This window comes from Zosterops lateralis, assembly GCF_965231275.1.
Source record: "Zosterops lateralis genome assembly, chromosome: 2".
NCBI classification, from domain to species: Eukaryota; Metazoa; Chordata; class Aves; order Passeriformes; family Zosteropidae; genus Zosterops; species Zosterops lateralis.
In genome coordinates this window covers 88,200,957-88,219,749 of record NC_139763.1, presented here as the reverse complement: position 1 = coordinate 88,219,749, position 18,793 = coordinate 88,200,957, and the positions used below count along the sequence as shown (strand labels likewise).

The 18,793-nt window shown below is 41.4% G+C and overlaps 1 protein-coding gene across 4 annotated transcripts in view; it reads right to left on the bottom strand.

The window, feature by feature from the left end:
* TSPAN9 (tetraspanin 9) overlaps positions 1-18,793 on the bottom strand; it is a 174,725-nt gene that overhangs the window by 113,594 nt on the left and 42,338 nt on the right. The window contains exon 1 of one of the 4 annotated variants that reach the window (XM_083855605.1): positions 18,644-18,716. The exons of 1 other annotated variant lie outside the window; for it this stretch is intronic. The gene's annotated coding sequence lies outside the window, so the exon portion shown is untranslated. Of the gene's footprint in view, positions 1-8,091; positions 8,111-18,643; positions 18,717-18,793 lie in introns of those variants that run through there. 2 more of the 4 variants (XM_083855607.1, XM_083855606.1) reach the window with 2 other exon arrangements.

Here is an 18,793-nt window from a genome sequence, read left to right as displayed (position 1 = left end):
AAAGTAAACATACCTACTTTCCTCTTGATTCCCTAAAATCATTAATTTTCCAATTCTATCAAAAAAAGCAATTACATTGTCTGGCAAGATTTATTCTTTATGAACTCATGTTGTTATTGCTTACAGTTCTGTCACCCTGCAGACTCTGAGTTTGCATCCTCTTTTAATATCAGGCCCATTATTTTACCAGTGGTTATACTTTCAGGACAGTAATTGCTAAGAAAAATCTTGGCTTTCTTTTGAAGGTCAACATTATAGTTTCCAGTCCTCACTCATACTAACATTTCATTCTAGCTACCGTCTCACAAAAACAATGATCACACAACAGTGGCAACAGCAAGAAGGCTCACCAAACACAAGCTACTTAAAATGAGTGGTAAGAAAGAGGGAAAAATCAACCTTTTTTTTTTTTTTTTTTGCATACTCCCTTCATCACTCTAACGTTAAATGAAATTTTAACAGTCAGCCTTCTGCTACAATAAAACATCCAGGGATTCTGTTTGGATTTGCAGAATGATGCAGGGTAAAAGGGACCCCTTGAGATCACCTAGTCCAACCCCATGGCCAAAGCAGAGCAAGCTTCAAAGCTGTATCATATTACCTAAGACCTTGTCCAGCAGAATTTGGAGAACTTCCAAGGCTGGTGATTCCACAGCTTCCTAGAGCAACCTCTTCCTACGGCAGCACCCCCAGGAAAAACTTTTTTCCTCACCGCCACTTGTGACTTACAGAGGCACCAATCGTGACCATTGACCACTGCTTCTTGTCCTCCCTGAGGATTTCTGAGAAGAACCTATCTTGTCTACCACACTCCCTAAGTAAAGTAAGGCTATGAAAATCAGCCTGTTCTTCAGGCTACATCAGTCCAGCTACCTACATCTTGTAAATGGTATGTGCTCCAGATCCTGCGGAATCTCATGGCCCTTTGCTGCATTTTCTTGTCAGCATCAACCTGGTACTGGGAAGACCAGGCCTGGGTACAGCCTGGTGTGGCCTCATGAGCACTGAGCATCAGAGGAAACAGAGATATTCCATTCCCCATTGCTATCTGTAAGGCATCTGACTGCATTTTCTCAATTTCAATTTTCCAGGTTTTCTCATAGTGGTAACTTTTAATATTGACTGTCATTGCACTCTGTGCAAAGGATTTCTAATTGAAATTCCAGCCTTTGTATTGATGCATTCAGTAAAGCTGGTGTTTAATAAACCAGATTACAGAATTTGCACTTGATCTCTACAAGCCTGTGTATGCTTTTAACCAGTTTTCTGCCACCAACCAAGCAGGCCAGGTAAGAGGTGATCGATAGGAATTCAGACCTGGAATTTCCTAGAAATGCAAGTACCAGCAACAGGATAAAAAACAATAGTGTAAGGTGCAAACAGCATTGTTATGCCTGAAGGAAAGCAGCAGAAGAGGGAGAAAAGGGCAAGGCAGACAGCAGCACGTGGCTGTAGCAGACCCGTCAGTTCAAAAGGTTCATATTTTACTAAGCCAGGAAGTGGTAAAAACACACAAAACTGGAAGATCTTCTCATATGTATCCTTAAGGCCCAGCAAGACCAAGCTTTACCTTGGCTGAACTTTTAAACATTTTCTATGCTGCTGTTCATATTAGATTGGGAAAGAGATTTCTCAATACTGGCCATATCACAAGGACCACGGAAGGTAGAGAAGACAAATGACTGAAGAGGGTCTGTTTTTTCTGGCTTTTTACGCCCTTTCACAAACCAAGAAAAAACAAGGTTAATGCTCTCCTGCTACACAGCACAGACCAACAGCCCCAGTGGCAACAAAAAATAATAAATAAAGGGGCAGTCCTGGCCAGGAGACCATAAAGGGACACGCATTGTACAGATATTTTGCTTTTCAATTTTAGTTCAGGGATTTGTCTTAAGATGTATTTATCAGCCTCTGCTTTCCATTCTGCTTTAATAGTGATGTCCTGGTGAACACGGAATAGTTCTATTATAGTTTTGGAATAACATGGACTAATTTTACTCCCAGGATATTTATTGCATTCATCTAGTGGCTTAATAGAGAAGCTGAAAAAACAAACAGTAAGAAAATAGGATAGCTTAAAACAATGTCTCTTCACAAACATCTGAGGACTATTACAAAACAAAGGTCTATATGCTACACATATTACAAGTTAAACAAGTTCCTCTCTTGCAATAGCCCAGCTGGTTGGAGCAGCATCTCGGGAAGCTGGGCAGAATGCCGGTTCTGGCTCCAGGAGAAACAGAGTCTCAGAGCTGAGAGGGGAGTTTTTTGAGACCAAGAAGCAAAGAAAGTGGTATCTAGTCCTGTGGCTATCTCATCAAAAAAAGTATAACGTAATGTAGTTTTGATTTCCTTCACTCCCGGTACTTTCTTGGAAAAGGAAAAGGGCTCGGGCACTAAGGGACATCTGCAAATACTTCAAAAACATTTCCAGCATGGTTACACAATACAAGAAATGCACTTCTATGGTCAGCGACACACTGAGTTTTTATTTTGGAAAAACTGTGCAAGGAACGTTTCTGTGCCAAACTCCACATGGTGTGTCATCCATTGTTTTATATTCCAGCTTCACAGTTCAGGATCACCAGGTGAATCACAAGGTAAGTGGATGACACAAAATCCACTAGAAGCTATTTTCAGATAAATACACTTTTATAACTTTTCAGCATTTGTAACAGCATCTGCACACTCAACAGAACTAGCTGTGTACTTCTCTGCAGCCTGCATTCATAATTAGATTAGCCAAGCCATTTTATTAGGATGGAGTTCAGGCACCCATCCTAGAGTTCAGGCAATCCTGTGTCCTGGAAAAGTTTCATGGGTATAGACCAAAGCTCTTATTCAACAGCAAGATGCCAGAGATGGAGAAAGGCCAATGAGAAATGCCAAAAGGAGACCAAGACATGTAATTAGTAGCCTAGTCCCAGTTGCCAGCACTGGAAAACCTCTAAGAATATTGTGCTAATACTAATCTGTGTAAAAGATACCAAATTATTTCTGAAGTTCTTTGTTCTCAAATGTCTAACACCAAAAAAAAAAAAAAAAAAACAACCCATACATGCCAAACCAACCCCATTTTCATGCCTCCTCCCATCAACAATATTTAAATTTCAGATTTCCAGCTATTCAGCTAGAAAGAATAACTAGAACTTGCTAAGGGCTGCCAAATCTGATAGCCCCATGAAGGCAAGGCAATACAGATTCATGTTCTCACATCCAACCAGTAGCAAGGCCAAACACACATTCCAAAGGCACACACATACTTACATGAAATATCACAGAATCACAGAATTTATGAGGTTGAAAAAGACCCTGAAGATCATCAAGTCCAACCATTAACCTGCCACTGCCAAGTTCACCACTGAACCATGTGCCACATCTACGGATCTTTTAGTTACCTTCAGAGATGGTGACTCAACCACTTTCCTGGGCAGCCTGTCCCCATGCTTGACAACCCCTTCAGTGAAGAAATTTTTCCTAAAACCCAATCTAAACCCCACCAGATGCAACTTCACATAGATATAGACAGTAGGCTTGATCCTGTGCTGCTTGCTGTCTGATCAGGAAGAAAACTCATCAGAGTGAAATGTGTGGTATTTGCACACATACACAACATGGATCCCTCCAGTTGCTGGCCTTAGATCAGGGCCCTGGTTTCCACTGTTGCTGACACAGGTGATAGCCCACGAGGCCTGCCTTCCTGTGGTTTGTGCCGTGATCCCTGGCCATGACTCTACTTGCTGGCACTTAGACTCAATGCATCCACAGGAAAAGGGAGCACCTCACCCACAGAAACTGTCAGAAATAGAATAAGAATATAAGATGAACTGCAGCGACTACACACGGAGCATGGCCAGGGAATGGAATGGAATGGAATGGAATGGAATGGAATGGAATGGAATGGAATGGAATGGAATGGAATGGAATGGAATAGAATGGAATAGAATAGAATAGAATAGAATAGAATAGAATAGAATAGAATAGAATAGAATAGAGTAGAATAGAATAGAATAGAATAGAATAGAATAGAATAGAATAGAATAGAATAGAATAGAATAGAATAGAATAGAATAGAAGGGACCTTTGGCAATCACCTAATCCAACTGCCTGACCTCTTCAGGCCAGACCAAAAGTTAAAGCCTGTTATTAAGGTCATGGTCCAAATGCCCCTTAAACAATGAGAGGCCTAGGATATCAACGCCTTTCTAGGAAGCCTGTTCCAGTGTCTGACCACCCTCTCGGGGAAGAAATGCTTCCTGATGTCAAGTCTAAACCTCCTCTAATGCAGCTTTGAAACATTCCCTCTAGTACTATCACAGGATGCCAGGGAGTTTGGGATCAGCACTTCCCTCTCGATTTCCTCTCCTCAGGGAGCTGCAGAGAGCAAGGGGGTCACCCCTCAGCCTCTCCTTTCTCCAAACTGGATGAACCCAGAGCCCTCAGCCACTCCTCCCAGGACACATCTTCCAGCCCTTCCACCAGCTTTGTTTCCCTCCTCTGCACACATCCAGAGACTTTCCCACCCCTCTGGCGTGGTGGTGCCCAGCCCTGCTCCCGGCACTCCGGGTGAGGCGGCAGCAGCGCTGAGCACAGTGGATGATCCCCGCTCTGCTCTGCCCGGCTCTGCTGCCGTGTTTGATCCCCCCAGGACACGGTTTGTGCCCTCTGGGCTGCCCGGGCACACCCTGCTGACTCTCACTGAGCTGCTGCCGCCAGCACCCCCAGGGCCCTCCCTGCAGGGCACTCCCCAGACACTCCTGTCTCGGTTTGTACTTGTGCCTGCAGTTACTCCATCCCAGGTGCAGGATCTGGAACTTGTTCCTGAGAAATTTCATGCCAGGGATGACTGCAAATGAACCGACCGGCCTCTCATGTTGACTCATCTTGACAGGTTTTACACTCACACCACAGGCTGACCCTTCTGTGACAGTCTGGGAGAAGTCATGTCTTTGGGTCATTGTACCACTTTGGGCTGGTTGGGTTCTCTCACCTCCTGCACCTTTATGTTTATGACCCTTTTATCACATAGCCTAACAGTATCCTCTGAAATTTGGCATGAACTGCTTAACCACAGCACTTACTTCTCCCACAGAATCAATCAAGGGAAATAGGGCCAGGGCATGCAGGTTACTATGAACATCCTGCAACTTGATAAAAACAATCTAAGTCTTTCGTTAAACACAGACTTTAAAATTTAGAAGTTGCTCATAAAAATTCATATCCCGTCCTACACTGAAGTTATGGTGTGTGTATATATATACACACATATATTACATATAAATGAATAACGTTAGATATGAATGAAAGTATTTTGCTGTCTGCTGCCAGCAGGGACACTAAAGAAATAAATGTACAACCCCAGAGTTATTTTTTCCACTGATTTGTTCCTTATGAGATATATTTTGGAACTACGTACTCTTCAGTGAGGCACTGCCTTATCAACACACTTTCCCATGCTTTTAGAAAGACTTGCTACAAAGCTTCAAAAACCAAGTCAAATCAAGTGTTTTCAGTTCCTGCTTCCTGTTGGGATTTTTTGTTTGGTGGTAGGGGTTGCACTTCATATAATGACAAAATGGTTTGGGTTGGAAAGGACATTAAAGATCATCTAGTTTCACCCCCTGTCATGGGCAGGGACATATTGCACTAGACCAGGCTTCTTAATGCCCTATCCAACCTGCCCTTGAACAATTCCAGGGATGGGCCTTCCACAGCTTCTCTGGGCAAACTGTGCCAGTGCCTCATCATCCTCACAGTAAAGAAGATCTTCTTTTTATCTAATCTAAACCTACCCTCCTGTATTACCCTGGGAAAAAAAAAAAAAAAGAGAGAAGGGGAAGTGACCTCCTACATATTAAGAACAACATGAAAGAGAATTTGGTTTGCCCTGCAAGAGAAAAGGCCTAAGGCAAAGGAAGAACCACTTTGGAGATCAGCGACAAACATTATGAACTGAAGAGCAGAGCAACTGGAGGAGACTTAGCACAGGGAGGTACATTCAAGAACAAGAAACACTGGGACTGAGTGAAGCATAGACTGTGAGTCGAGGATGAGCATTTCTCAACATAATCAAGGTAGATTGGAGAAAACTGTAGAATCTTATTTTAAGATATCACTCTGTACCAGCTTTCAAGCAAAGAAGGCCCACATACCAGGCCTGTGGAGAACAAGGTGTCTCTGTCCTGTCCTGTACATAGCTATTTATTCCACATCTTATGTCTGCAGTGTCTTTCTAGGTTGCAGTGTTTTGGCAACTTGGGCAAATCTGAAGTCCTGAGTTCCTCTGGTCTCCTGACTCCCTGCAGCATCCTGCCCTTCCCAGGTGTTGGTATTTGTATCTATTCAATGAGACCTTTCAAGAAACTGAGTTGACCACAAACTATCCCTGTGAAAAAACGCAGCAGGGCAGCTCCAGAAGGTACTAGCCCACAGAGGAAGGCACACTCAGGGAAAAAGGGCTGGATCACAGCAATCCCAATTTGAGATCAGTTTCAAAAGCTGTTCAACCACAACCTAAATGTGTCCATTCTAGAAGATGCACCTCCTGGATATTTTTGTGCAGCATAACACTGCCTACTATCCCTCCCATTTCATGGCTAGGAAAGAGATGTCAAATAAATTGCCAGAGCTCTCACAAGAAACTTTGGCAGGAGCAGGAAGCTGAATTTAGGTTCATCAAGATTCAAGTAGGGCCTCACCCAACAACTGGACCCTGTCACTTGAAGCTGTCCCTGCAGCAAAGAGCTGGAATGCTAAGAGACAAAGGAAGTGCTATTTTAAAGACTGGAAGCAGATACCCATATGAGAAAAGTGACTTTCCCAAAGTCATTTGTAGCTGTTGACAGAGCCACAGGCAAAAATGAACTCAGAACTACAGAAATTTGTGTTTACAAGGCAATCCTTCCCTAATATACAGAATCCTGAAATTGAGAGCAACCTGTTATCAAAAAAATAAACCCACTAAGTTTTTTTATTTTTCTGATGAGGAAGAAAACAACAGCTTAATAGACAACTGATGATTATTAGAACATATTCTGAGCAATATTTCAATTTTGCTGCTCAGGCCTTGAGAAGACACCTCTTGGCAAAATCAGAAGCAGAACTTGCTGAATAATTTCTTCTTAAGGGCACAGAGTGATTATAAGTACTTCTGCATCAAGTCACTCTCATAAGGTATTTTGGGTTTTTCTGTATCTGTATCTAATAAGAAAAAGATGGGTTCTGTTATTTAGTTTAAATAAAAATAATAATACAGTGAAGTTATCTCATAACCAACAGCCTCTCTGAACTTCCACCCCTTAGAACCCTAACAACTTTTCCATTCTCCCCGTCACCTTTCTCAGCTTCTGATGATTCCCGTGCTGCTCCATCTATGGTAGTGGAGACAGTGCTTCACCAGAGGCCTTAGATGCTAAAGGGTATAAGGAAGCAGGTTATGCAAAAAGTATCTATTTCCAGCACAGGAATGCGGCCTGTAACTATCCCATGACAGGGAGCTCAGCTCAAATAGAAAGTGTAAGCCCAAGCATATCAAAGCACCAGGAGCACTGCATCCTGAGATAGCAGTGGGAAACCGGGGCAGTGGGGGCGGGGAGGAAGGGGACAGAATGAACAAGCACTTTAGTCTAAAAGAGGAAAGGAAACACTAAGGCAGGTCCTGAAATTTTATAAGGGAGTCTGGAAGGCACCTCACAGCCTTAGACTGAAAGACACAGCATATAAAATATCAGAAAAAAAGGTCACAGAGAAAACTATTTTTAAAAAAATAGCTACAGTGGAGAACGTCCATTAATTTTTCAAGATAGAAGAGCAAATAGCACTAAAGCTCCTGGTTTAGCCTCAGATTCTTAAGAGATCTCAGAGCTGAACAGCCTTACTTCCAGCATGCAAAGGCAATCAGCCCTCTACAGCTCTTTCACAAAGAGAACTTATCTCAATATACATTGACAGGAATTACAGATTCTGAGGTGATCACATTTTAAAAAACCTATTCCTATACATAGCCCTCCTGCAAAACTATCCTAGGTTGACTTTATGATGCTTGTATCCCCAATCATCTGTTCTGTTTCTGTTGGATATTATGTTCTGTACCTTTAAGACTGGCTCCGAGAGCAAAGAGGAGAAAGAGAAGCGCCGAGTTTGTTTTCAGAAAGTGCACTCACTCCTCCACATGCTGCTCCTGGACGGTGGTGTCTGCAGCAAGGACAGTCAGTGGGACAGAGATCTCCTTTGCCTTTAGTTGGTTTTCAGCTAGCAGAGGCAGAGAAGTTCCCTGGACTGGTTTTTTCCTTTTTCTTGGAACTGTTTGAACCTGTTTTGGACTGAAAACCCAGAAAAGCACTCGGAGCTCACACCTGCAGCCCACTCGGGCCCAGGACGGCATTTTCCAGTGCCAGAGGGACTGATAAGAGACTAAGAGACTGGGAGAGCTGAGCTACACCCACGGCAAGGACTTGCTCAATTCTGCTCTCTCTCTTCAGAATGGTGAGAAGTTTTTTTGTTTCATATTATTCTTTTTTTTTTTTTTTTTTTGCACTTGTGAACACTTCGCTTGTTGAATAAACAGTTTTTTCCACTTTTCTCTAAGGAAACTTTCTCCTGGACCAGTACGGGGAGGGGCAACTTGAGTCTGCTTTCTAGAGAGATCCTATTTGGAGGTTTCCTCCCAAATTTGCCCTAAACCAGGACAAAAACTAAAATGAAACAAAACAAACCTTGCAGAGTCAAGTTTTGAAGGTCACTTCCTTGAATGAGTTATGAACATTCAGGCTGTACATGCATCATAGGAACACTGATATATTTTCATCCCAGTTCTCCCCCTCTACTGACATCAGAATTGCAGCTTTCCATTTCCATTTACAGAAAATGGGAATCGTGCTGCCCATGTAAGGACCTGTTGTTCTCATCAGTTGATATGATCTTTCACATTTGAAGCCTAGAGAACTCAGCTCTGATCAGAACAGGATGTTAGAATATTAATGAATAACTTTCACTTTCTCTATATACTCTTGCTCATGTGCATGCAAAAACACAAGTCCAGGTGAACAACACCATGAAAAATGGGAAGTATTTGAGGAAGTAATTCACAGTTAGAGGTTGCTTCTTTTATGGAACAACCTAATCATTTAACACGTGAGGATACAGGTCGTGCAAGAGAGGAGACAAGAACGATGCTCTGAGTGTCAAGCCAGTCAACTCCTGTCCCTGAAATCCTACATGATCCTTGCATTTACCATAGAGGGTTTTTTTTGCAATGCATGGCAAAATTCCTCACATAGTCATGTTCCTACTAATCACATTCCTTGGATCTTAGTTGTTTTTCTTCAGACCAAGGTTGCTCTGCCGGCAGAATGGCCATGCACTTAAACTTACAGTGGGACCTGCACCATAAACACAGGCTGTCATTTAACACAAAGTGTCCTGAAAAAATACAGGGTCTAAAACTGGGCAGCCAGAAGTGAAAACCTTTCTCAACTTCACTGTGTCCAACTCCCATGCATTATAATGGGGAAATGGCAACCTTTCACTTTCCCTCAACGAGGCACTCTGAAAAATTAAGTCCTAAAATTTTATGAAGCACTCCAACATCATCACAGTAATGTCACTGCAGGTTGTCCTCAGAGCAGTGTTTGAGCAGCACACATTAACTGCAACTGAACAATGACAAGAAGGCAAAATAGGTGCTCCTTGGCTGCATGGTGCAGCACATTCCCCTTGAAGACAATGGGATGGCATGTTAGGGAACTGGAAAAGAGGCTTCACACTTAATCCACATAAGGCAATTGACCAGTCATGCACCTTAATCCCATTGTTCCCTCAACTTTCACGGCATCAAACTCACAGCCAAGCAAAGCTCAACCAGTCATTTAGTACAACCATCCCTCCAAAAGCAGTATCAACATATACAGACATCTGCTCAGCAGGAAGCTGTATCCCAGTTCCAGCTCTGCCAGATGCTTCATGCCACAGCCACAGCTGGGAAACAGAAGAGATGGCCTGTAACTGCTTCCCAAGAGACTAGCAGAGGGGAAAAAAAAAATAATAAAAAAAATAAATAAATAAAAAAAAAAAACCAAACTCAGTTCTGTGAGAAACATTTCACATGTGCCAGGCCTCACAATAATTGCAGAAACACCTACCCACTGTCCAGGGCTGTACTCTCCATCCAAGCAGTGTGCACAGTACATGTTCCCAAAGCCTCCATGGCTGGAGGCTCTGCACCTATCTCAGGCAGCTGTGCCAAGGCTGTCTTTTCCCTGGTGTCACAGCAGCCACCACAAGCTCTATTTGCTTTTAGCTTCCTGTCAGTGCTAAAATTTGGCAGCCTCAGCATTACTCTTTCTTTCCTACTTAGTAAGTAAATCCAGTATAGTTTATTCTTAATACTGTATTTGCTTTTATCACCTTGTTATATGAAAACAAAATTGTAGTGTTTATACAAAGTCTATTTGTAATCCATTACAGTCCTCTCTAAAACACACACGGTTATTTTTGGGCCATGTAAGTCCAAAGGAATTCAGTCTCCTGGGTCTCTTTCTGCATCAGCACCTCTGCTGACACTGCAAATAGGTACCAGGCAGCAAAACTGCATTTCTCCTCCACAGCGAGTCTCTACTCTCTAAGTCCTGGTTGGGAGCTCATTTCTCACAGCCTGCCAGAAAGTTATCAGCTGGCAACAGCTTTCAGGCCTTATCACCTGGGCTGGGTGCAAACAGTAATATGGACATGGAGAATCTGTTACAGATTATTATTACACACATGGCATCTGTCCTCCTGGAATTTTTTCCCTTGAACACCATGGAAGGATGGGTTTAAGGGGAAGTCAAAAGGCAAGCTGAATTGCTCTACAGCTTGAAGGATTTAAGAGCAATTCAGAGCACTATCTTTAAGGTTCTGTGTGTGGAATCTTCTCTTGGGCAGGGATGACTCAAAGAGGCTCTTTCAACCACTATGATTCAGTGTTGCTCATAGCCAGCATTACTTCCACATCTATTTTATCACAGCAGTCTCTTACTTCAGTACATGGCCAACAAGATCACATGGGATACAGCTGAAGTAAGCTTTAAACACAACAATCTTACCACAAAATATATTAAAATAGCAAGTTGGTTTATCCTGTAGGACCTCATCTAAATGCTCACCAGACTGCTTGCATGAGAAAGGGGTGGGGAGAGCGGGGAGAGACTGAGAGAGAGATTCCCTGATGGAGAGACCACCCATCCAGTATTCCCTTTCACAGCTGCTCTTGTGCAGAGGTTCTCTTGGTTTATTTCATGATGACAAAGTTTTGGGTTTACTTCAATTTTTTTTTTCCAGAAGACAGATAGATGATATTTATGTTTTTAGCTACAGCTTCTTACAAAATGATGTAATAAAAATCTCCCCAACCACCATTTATATCATGTAACAATGAAAATTAAGTTCCACATTCAGAAAGTATACTGACTGTTGCTGTAAAAACCTCACATTGACTCCAAGGATGGGATATCATAGCAATTGTAACTGAGATGGATCAAAGCTGCCCGTCCTTTATGGTCTCCATTTGCAAAGGACCGAACATAACCGGATTACTGGGAATGCGGTACAGCTCAGTGTAGAAGGACATTAATTTTCTTTGCCTGGAAAAGGGTCTTAGCATTTTTCATGTAACTACACCAAAGAACAAGTCAGCTCTAGGGCAAAGAGGGAGCAAATGTGAGTAGAAAAACAGGAATAAACCTTCAGTGGGACTTGAACTTAGGAAAACAATCCCAGCATGTTCAGAATGAGCAACACTACTTTTACCTCCTCTGATGAAAGTTCACATTGCTCAGCTCTATGAAAGCATTTGAAACAGGAGGGAGGAAGGGAATCACAGCAGGATTGAGAGGGAATGTGTATTGCCTCTGATGAATGGCACAATGCCCAGGCAGCTGCTGCACAAATGCCAAAAGTGGGACCTTTGTTGCTTCAGCTGGATCTCTCTTGAAGTTTTGAATTACAGGCAGATACCTCACGTTATGAGATTCTGCTGCAGCACGGCAATGCAGAGGCTGCTTGCTTCACATGTCTTTTCCATTCTGACACGGAAACCCTAATGGGAAACCAGCCGCTCCAAAAGCCTCACAGAGCAGCTAAAAAGTACATTTCAGCACTTTTACACCAGACCTTGCAGGAGTTAACATTATCCTGAATTTTTGCTCATCTTTCAAATGCAAAAGGCTGAATGCAGATAGTCACATTTTAAAATCAAAACCTGAAAAAAGCAAAGGTTGTGCACAGTAACAAAAGACAAATGAATAAAACTGTGAACAATTTGGCAGGTGTTTGCTGCATTTTAAATAAGAGCCTTGTAATTTTCCACATAGTAGGTAAAAGAATGAGCCACAGAATCACGGAATATCTCAAGTTGGAAGGGACCTATAAGGACCAGAAAGTCAAACACCCTGCTCCTCACAGGACTGCCTAAAACTAGAGCCTATGACTAGGAGCTTTGGCCAGACACTCCTTAACTCTGACAGGTCTGATGCTGTGACCACTTCACTGGGGAGCTGCTCCTGTGATTTTCCACCTTCTCAGTGAAGGACCTGTTCCTAACAGCCAAGCTGAACTTCCCCTAATGTAGCTTCATTTCATGTCATTTCATTTCATTGCATCCTGTCACTGGTGACCAGAAAGACAATCAAGATTGTCCCATCCCAGGTGGAGAATGTGGCACTTTCCCTTGCTAAATTTCATATGGCTGCTGACTGTCCAGGCTATCCAGATCTCTCTATAGGGCTTCTCTGCTCTTGAGGGTGCCCACACCCCTCCTCGTCAGCAAACATTCTTAAGATACATTTGGTTTAAGTGTCCAGATACTTTATGAAGACATTAAAGAGCACTGGCCCTGAAACAGAATCATGGAGAACTCTACTGGTGACTGACTGCCAGGCTGATGTAACCCCATTTACTATAACCCCTTGAGCCCCACCCAACAGCCCTCTGCTCACTCCATGTCCTATGAACTTGTCTAGATGTGTGATGAACAGTTTATCCAGAAAGACATTGTGAGAAACAGTACCTAAAGCTTTGATAAAATTACAAAAAAAATAAAAAGCTTCCTTTGGTCAACTAGGTGCGTGACCTTGTCATAAAAGGAAGTTAAGTTGCTTAAGCAGGACTCTCCCCATGTGAACCCATGCTGGTTATGAACAATGACTGCTTTGTCTCTCAATGTTTTAAGTAAATCAGATAACCAGATATGTCTGCAAGTTTAAGGTATATTTTTACCTCAAATGAAATTACTAAAAATTCCAAGTTATGACAACTTCTAAGATCTAAAAACTGCCATGCTATTAAAATATTTTTAATTAGACAGACATGTTCAAGTATTCCAGGTTTGCTGTTAAATGAAGTGTAGAATAGAACTGGGTGATATCACCTTTGACAGCAGCACTATTTTCTGAGAAGCTACTGTTCTCACTGCAGCTTAAACAACTAGTTCAGTTTCATCACCACTTGTGCTGGTTTTGGCTGGGGTACAGTTAATTTTCTTCACAGTAGCTGGTGTGGAGCTGGTATGGGATTTGTGCTGGAAATAGTGCTGATAACAGAGTTTTTTGCTGGTTTTGTTTAATTGCTAAGTAATGCTTGGACAGCATTAAGGCTCTTTCTGCTCCTCGCTGTCCCCAAAGCTGAGGAGGCTGTGGGTGCACAAGAAGTTGGGAGGGGACACAGCCAGGACAGCTGACCCCAAGTGACCTTAGGAATCTCCCAGACCATATGGTCTCCTGCTTAGTATGTAGAGCTTGGGGAAGAAGAAAGAAGAGGGGAATATTCAGAGTGACGGCATTTGTCTTCCCAGGTCACCGTTACTTGTGATGGAACCTCACTGTCCTGGGGATGGCTGAAGACCTGCCTGCCCATGGAAGCGGTGAATGATTCCTTGTTTTGCGTTGAGTGCTCGGATTTTGCTTTCCCTATTAAACTGTCTTTATCTTAACCCATGAGTTTTCTGTCTTTTACACTTCCCATCCTCTTCAGCATCCCACAGGGAAGAAGCTGCTGCACGGTTGATGGTTGGGGCTAAACCCCAACACAACTTCACACAAAGCTGTAGACTAACAGAGAAAAAAAAAAATTCTCCTAACTAAAAATACCCCAAACCTTGAAACACAGTGATAAGTTCAATTTTTATACTTCAACACAGACTAACTAACAAATAAACTTGGACATATAACAGATTCTTTGCCCTAATGCTAATTTTAAATGCAAAGCATGTTTTTAGAAACATTATTCTTTAAGCCTCCAGCACAATTAATGTAGCCTTATATAACCATATAACAAATTTTTACAGTTTTAACTCATTTCCAGATTTCAAACCACATCCGATTTTACATAATCCTAAATTAAATATTACACCAGCTAATAAGTAGTTTTGAGGTTTTAACATAATGCAAAATACATGGAAATTGAAATTCTTGATCCATGGACCATTCATTATATGATGAGAAGCAGTAAAACCATTTTCTTATTCCCCACTCTCCCAGCCAAAACTAACATCTAAGCTAACACCAAATCTATTTTTCTCCAGAGAATAACAACTAAATTAATGATGGGAGAAAAATATTAATCCAGATAAGTTCCATTTTATTTAACTTATCATAAAACTGGGAATTTAAAACCACACTACAAAAAGAAAAAAAAGGCATTTTTCTCAACACGTTTTGGACTTTTGGATGCATTTAATACAGCAGAATGATAAAGTTTGCTTTTCATTGTATTCTGAAAATAGGCAATTCTGCTGTAGACTTGTGATTCTTCCATCCTTAAAAATTCTCAATTAATTCAGAAAGTGCTTGAATAACATTTAAAAATATGGATCTTCAAGTAATAATTTATTTCAAAATTCATTTGAAAGCTGTGATGCCACTACTCTCCAATTACTGAAAACATCTTTTGATGTTTACCCAAATCTGAGTTTCTATTGTTACAAGTGGCAAAAACCGTGGAAATAATCTTCCAAGCTTTCTTAAGCAGCACAGATGAGAGAAAAAAAAAGTGTTCATTCTTTCTTCTTTAGAGGTCACTATACTATAGGTCACTCTCTTGCAACTGTCAAGCTTTTTGCAGTTCTTTCACTTGTTTTATCAGAGTTGGAATTAAATTTATCTTAGAAAAATCCAGCACAGTTCCACAAAAGCCTTTAAGTCCACACACCTCTCTTATATCACCTGAAGACTATATATTTCACAGTAGGTATTGCTGACCAGCGATTTTCTGGAAGGCTGGGAAAACAGAGCACCAGTGTATCAGTTTATATCAACATCACCCTGTTCTGGCAGATAAATACTGCTCCAGATAAATACTTTAGGTTTACTTAAAGAAAATAAAAATAAAATATTAGATTGCTCAGAATTGGAAATATGTTAAAACCAGAGGATTGATGTGAAGCAAAAAAAAAAATGTTAAGATACATCCATCACAACTTAAACTAGGAAGGTCACTTCAAATATTAAATGTCTGAGCTCTTATCAAAAATTTCTAGCACAACTAGGACTTGGATTGTCAGTGTCATGCTGATCTGGAAAGAACTGTTAGCAAAAAGCATCAGCTATTTATCTATTACTCCTCTCCCACTGCACTTTTTCCCATTTCCCATTTCAATTTTGATGATGAGTGAGAAGCAGCTGAAGTGGAAACTGCTTGTGATGCACTGTAGACTTGTCTTGCTAACACTAAATTTGCTTTCAGGGTCCTCATGTAAGGGAGTTATACAGGGGGTCAAGAAATGGTACAGCAAAACATCTGTACATCCATCCATCCTTCCCTACACTTCCTCCTCTCCAGCTCCACTGCTTCCACTTGGGACACCAAACCCAGCCTTATATCAAAGTACCACACAGCTGTAGGCTACTAATAGGGTAACTAATGAGGATTAGGACCTGACAAGCCACAGCACTGCACAAGGAAGAAGAACTGCTGAGTGATGGCTGCTGCAGTTTGTTACATTTGGACTTGACATGGGCCACCTCTCAGCATCATTTCTTTGTCCAGTCACTGCCTGTCCAAGCTCTTTGCTTCAGTTACCTCTTCAGCCTATTCTTAACAGCAGATGCAAGTTGGTGGGGAATAATTTATCTTTTTTCCCTTAAGTCTTTTTCATAGTTTACTCATATTTTTCATCTGGTCGGTCACATAAGGAAAGCCAAGGACTTTGCTGGAGAACCCAACCTGTTTGTAAGGGTGAGGACAAGAGAAGTGACTGTTCCTTTGCCAACAGCCTGTCAAGTTCCTCCCTCCCCTGCAGGCCTCACAAACCCCATGCCTCAGTGGACGGACGAGCTCTCCTACAGTCAACCAGAAGATAGTCCTGGTTTCCTACAGCACAAACAATGCCCACACACACAGAGGAAGCTGGTTTCCAAACAGGATATGGGCAAGCACAGTCTTGGGGTCAGCTTGATGCTGTAGGTGCTCACACCCAAGTGCAAACCATCAGGTGGTACCACTGTGGTACAATGTGTACACACAAAACCTAGTAATTTTCTACTTCTGAGCATCTTTGTGTCAGAAGTAATGATATCCCCACCCCCACTCACAGACAATGATTATAAATAATTATAGCAGGTTTAGCAGTGAGTCAGTTCAGATCCAACTGCTGGCCACACTCTTAGACAGTCAATATGAAAGGTTAACTGCAATGGAGGTTCTCACTAAATTTTAACATTTGTATGATCAGTTTGATCATGTAAGGACACTTTAAAATAAAGAATGTAAAACCAATACAATTCCTCCACAGAGAGCAACTCCCAGTTGCAGTGTTATGATCTGTGACTTGACAGCACTTCATCATCTTGTGCAGGGTTTTTCTTTTCTTTTTTTTTAATACAGTAGCATAGTTTTATCTTTAACAATAGACTTAAGTAAAATTAAGTCATTCATTTTCTTAAATGGTGCTGCATCGTCAGCACCCTATAATTATTTTAGTGTATGAATGCAATAGTTGAGAATAAAAGTCTTAAATTTATGCAGTCTTACAGCACCTTTGGCATAAATCATATGCTCTCAGACATTTTGCATGATAATTTGGCCTGTACAAAGCCTGCCAGCTCTTGAAAATGCCTTGTATTATAGACTACCCAGCAGAAGATTTGCTACATTTAATATACTCCTATCAGCCAACACGATGCATTGAAATTCAATATAAATTATCAGAATAATAAAATAAGTTCCAATTAAGTCCAAACTGCCAGCCAACCAGAGCAACAAGATCTTACCTTAAACCAGCTCGTGCTTGTAGTTCTTATTACTGTGTCATTCTTGCATATAATTGCCTACCTGCTACAGGAGAGTGTACAATTACAACACATTCCCCTCCACGCAGAGCTGACTAACCTTCAGGCTTCTCTAGTGAGAGCAGAAAACCTAAACATCCTGAAATTCCCAAGGTGTTGTTTGCAAGAAGACCACAGCTTTCCATGCTTGGGGCTTCCATCAGCTACAGGTATCCCACCCTTTCAAAGCAGAAAGTTCCACTCTTAAGAGCTGAGGAATGTGGTAAAGCTTTCATCCAGCTCAGGCACCCAGCTGTGGGGAAAGAGGAGACTCCACACACACTCAGAGCACAGATAATGCACAGCTTCCTGCACTTGTGCTCCAACCACACTCCTGACACAAGCTAGAACACTGCCACACTGCAGCTAAAACCTGGAGCAACAGAATTCTCTCAAACCAAGGCACTGCTTAACACTGTTTAATCCATTTTGTCTTTGCCCCAGCACAGTGCTGTAGAAGGTCCTCATGGGTTTGCTGACTGACTCCTACAGCAATCTTTAGAAGGATTGAAACGTCACTAAAAGCCAGCAGGTATCCAAGATAATGACCCTGATGAATGTGAACTACCTAGCACTTCTCAAATGTTCTGCTGAGTTTTTGAAACTGGACAGCAAATAGATGATTTGGGGCTTTTTGAGAGAAAGTGTCAAAAGAGCTCTTCAGAAAAACACAGAAACCTCACATCCCAAGTGCAACAAGGATTGGTGGTGGTACAAACAGAGAATACTGACTAACTTTTGACATTTTACTGCTTTAAAGTTCTGAAATTCACACTTCAGGTTAATTTGTAAAACTGCCAGTTATCCACAATCTTCTTACAAATCCTTTTAATATAAAAAAAGGGAAATATATTCAAGTCTTTGCTTTGTAAGTGCAAAAGTTCAAAAATGTTGACCTAAACACAGCTCTGTTGAAAGAGTTCATTAGTGCATCTATTTCGAATCAAAAGAAACTACAGAGTGGTTTTGGGATGAGACAAAAGACTTGAAATGAGACTAAATAAATTTGTGCAATTGTCTTGAAGGGGAAGAAAACTTTAAATTCAATTTCAAGGTAACAACTAGCTTTTATACTCAGTAACAGCTCTGCAATTTTTTTTCCTAGTTAAACTGGACTCCTTGTTCTTGATACAATAAATGCAATTTTTGATATGAAAACTTTAGAATTGTAGGGTGGGGGGGAGAAAGGCTTTTGGGTGAGATTCAATCACTAAACCTTAATACAACCAATGACTCATGCAGGAAACAAAGGAAGAAACTAGTGTTAAAATAATCCTACTTTAAGACTAAAACCTAGAAATAAAAATCTCCCTTACTACATACAAGAATAAAGTGATACTATGCACCTTTAAAATAAGGTAGGAAAAGCACATTTCAACATATGCTTTTTTACCCAAATGGCACTGATCCGTCATCATACCCTCAGTTGGTTGCTCCTGGAGATATAGTAACACTCAAAATAAAGAAGGCACTAAAGTTCCTGAGAGTGACAGGAA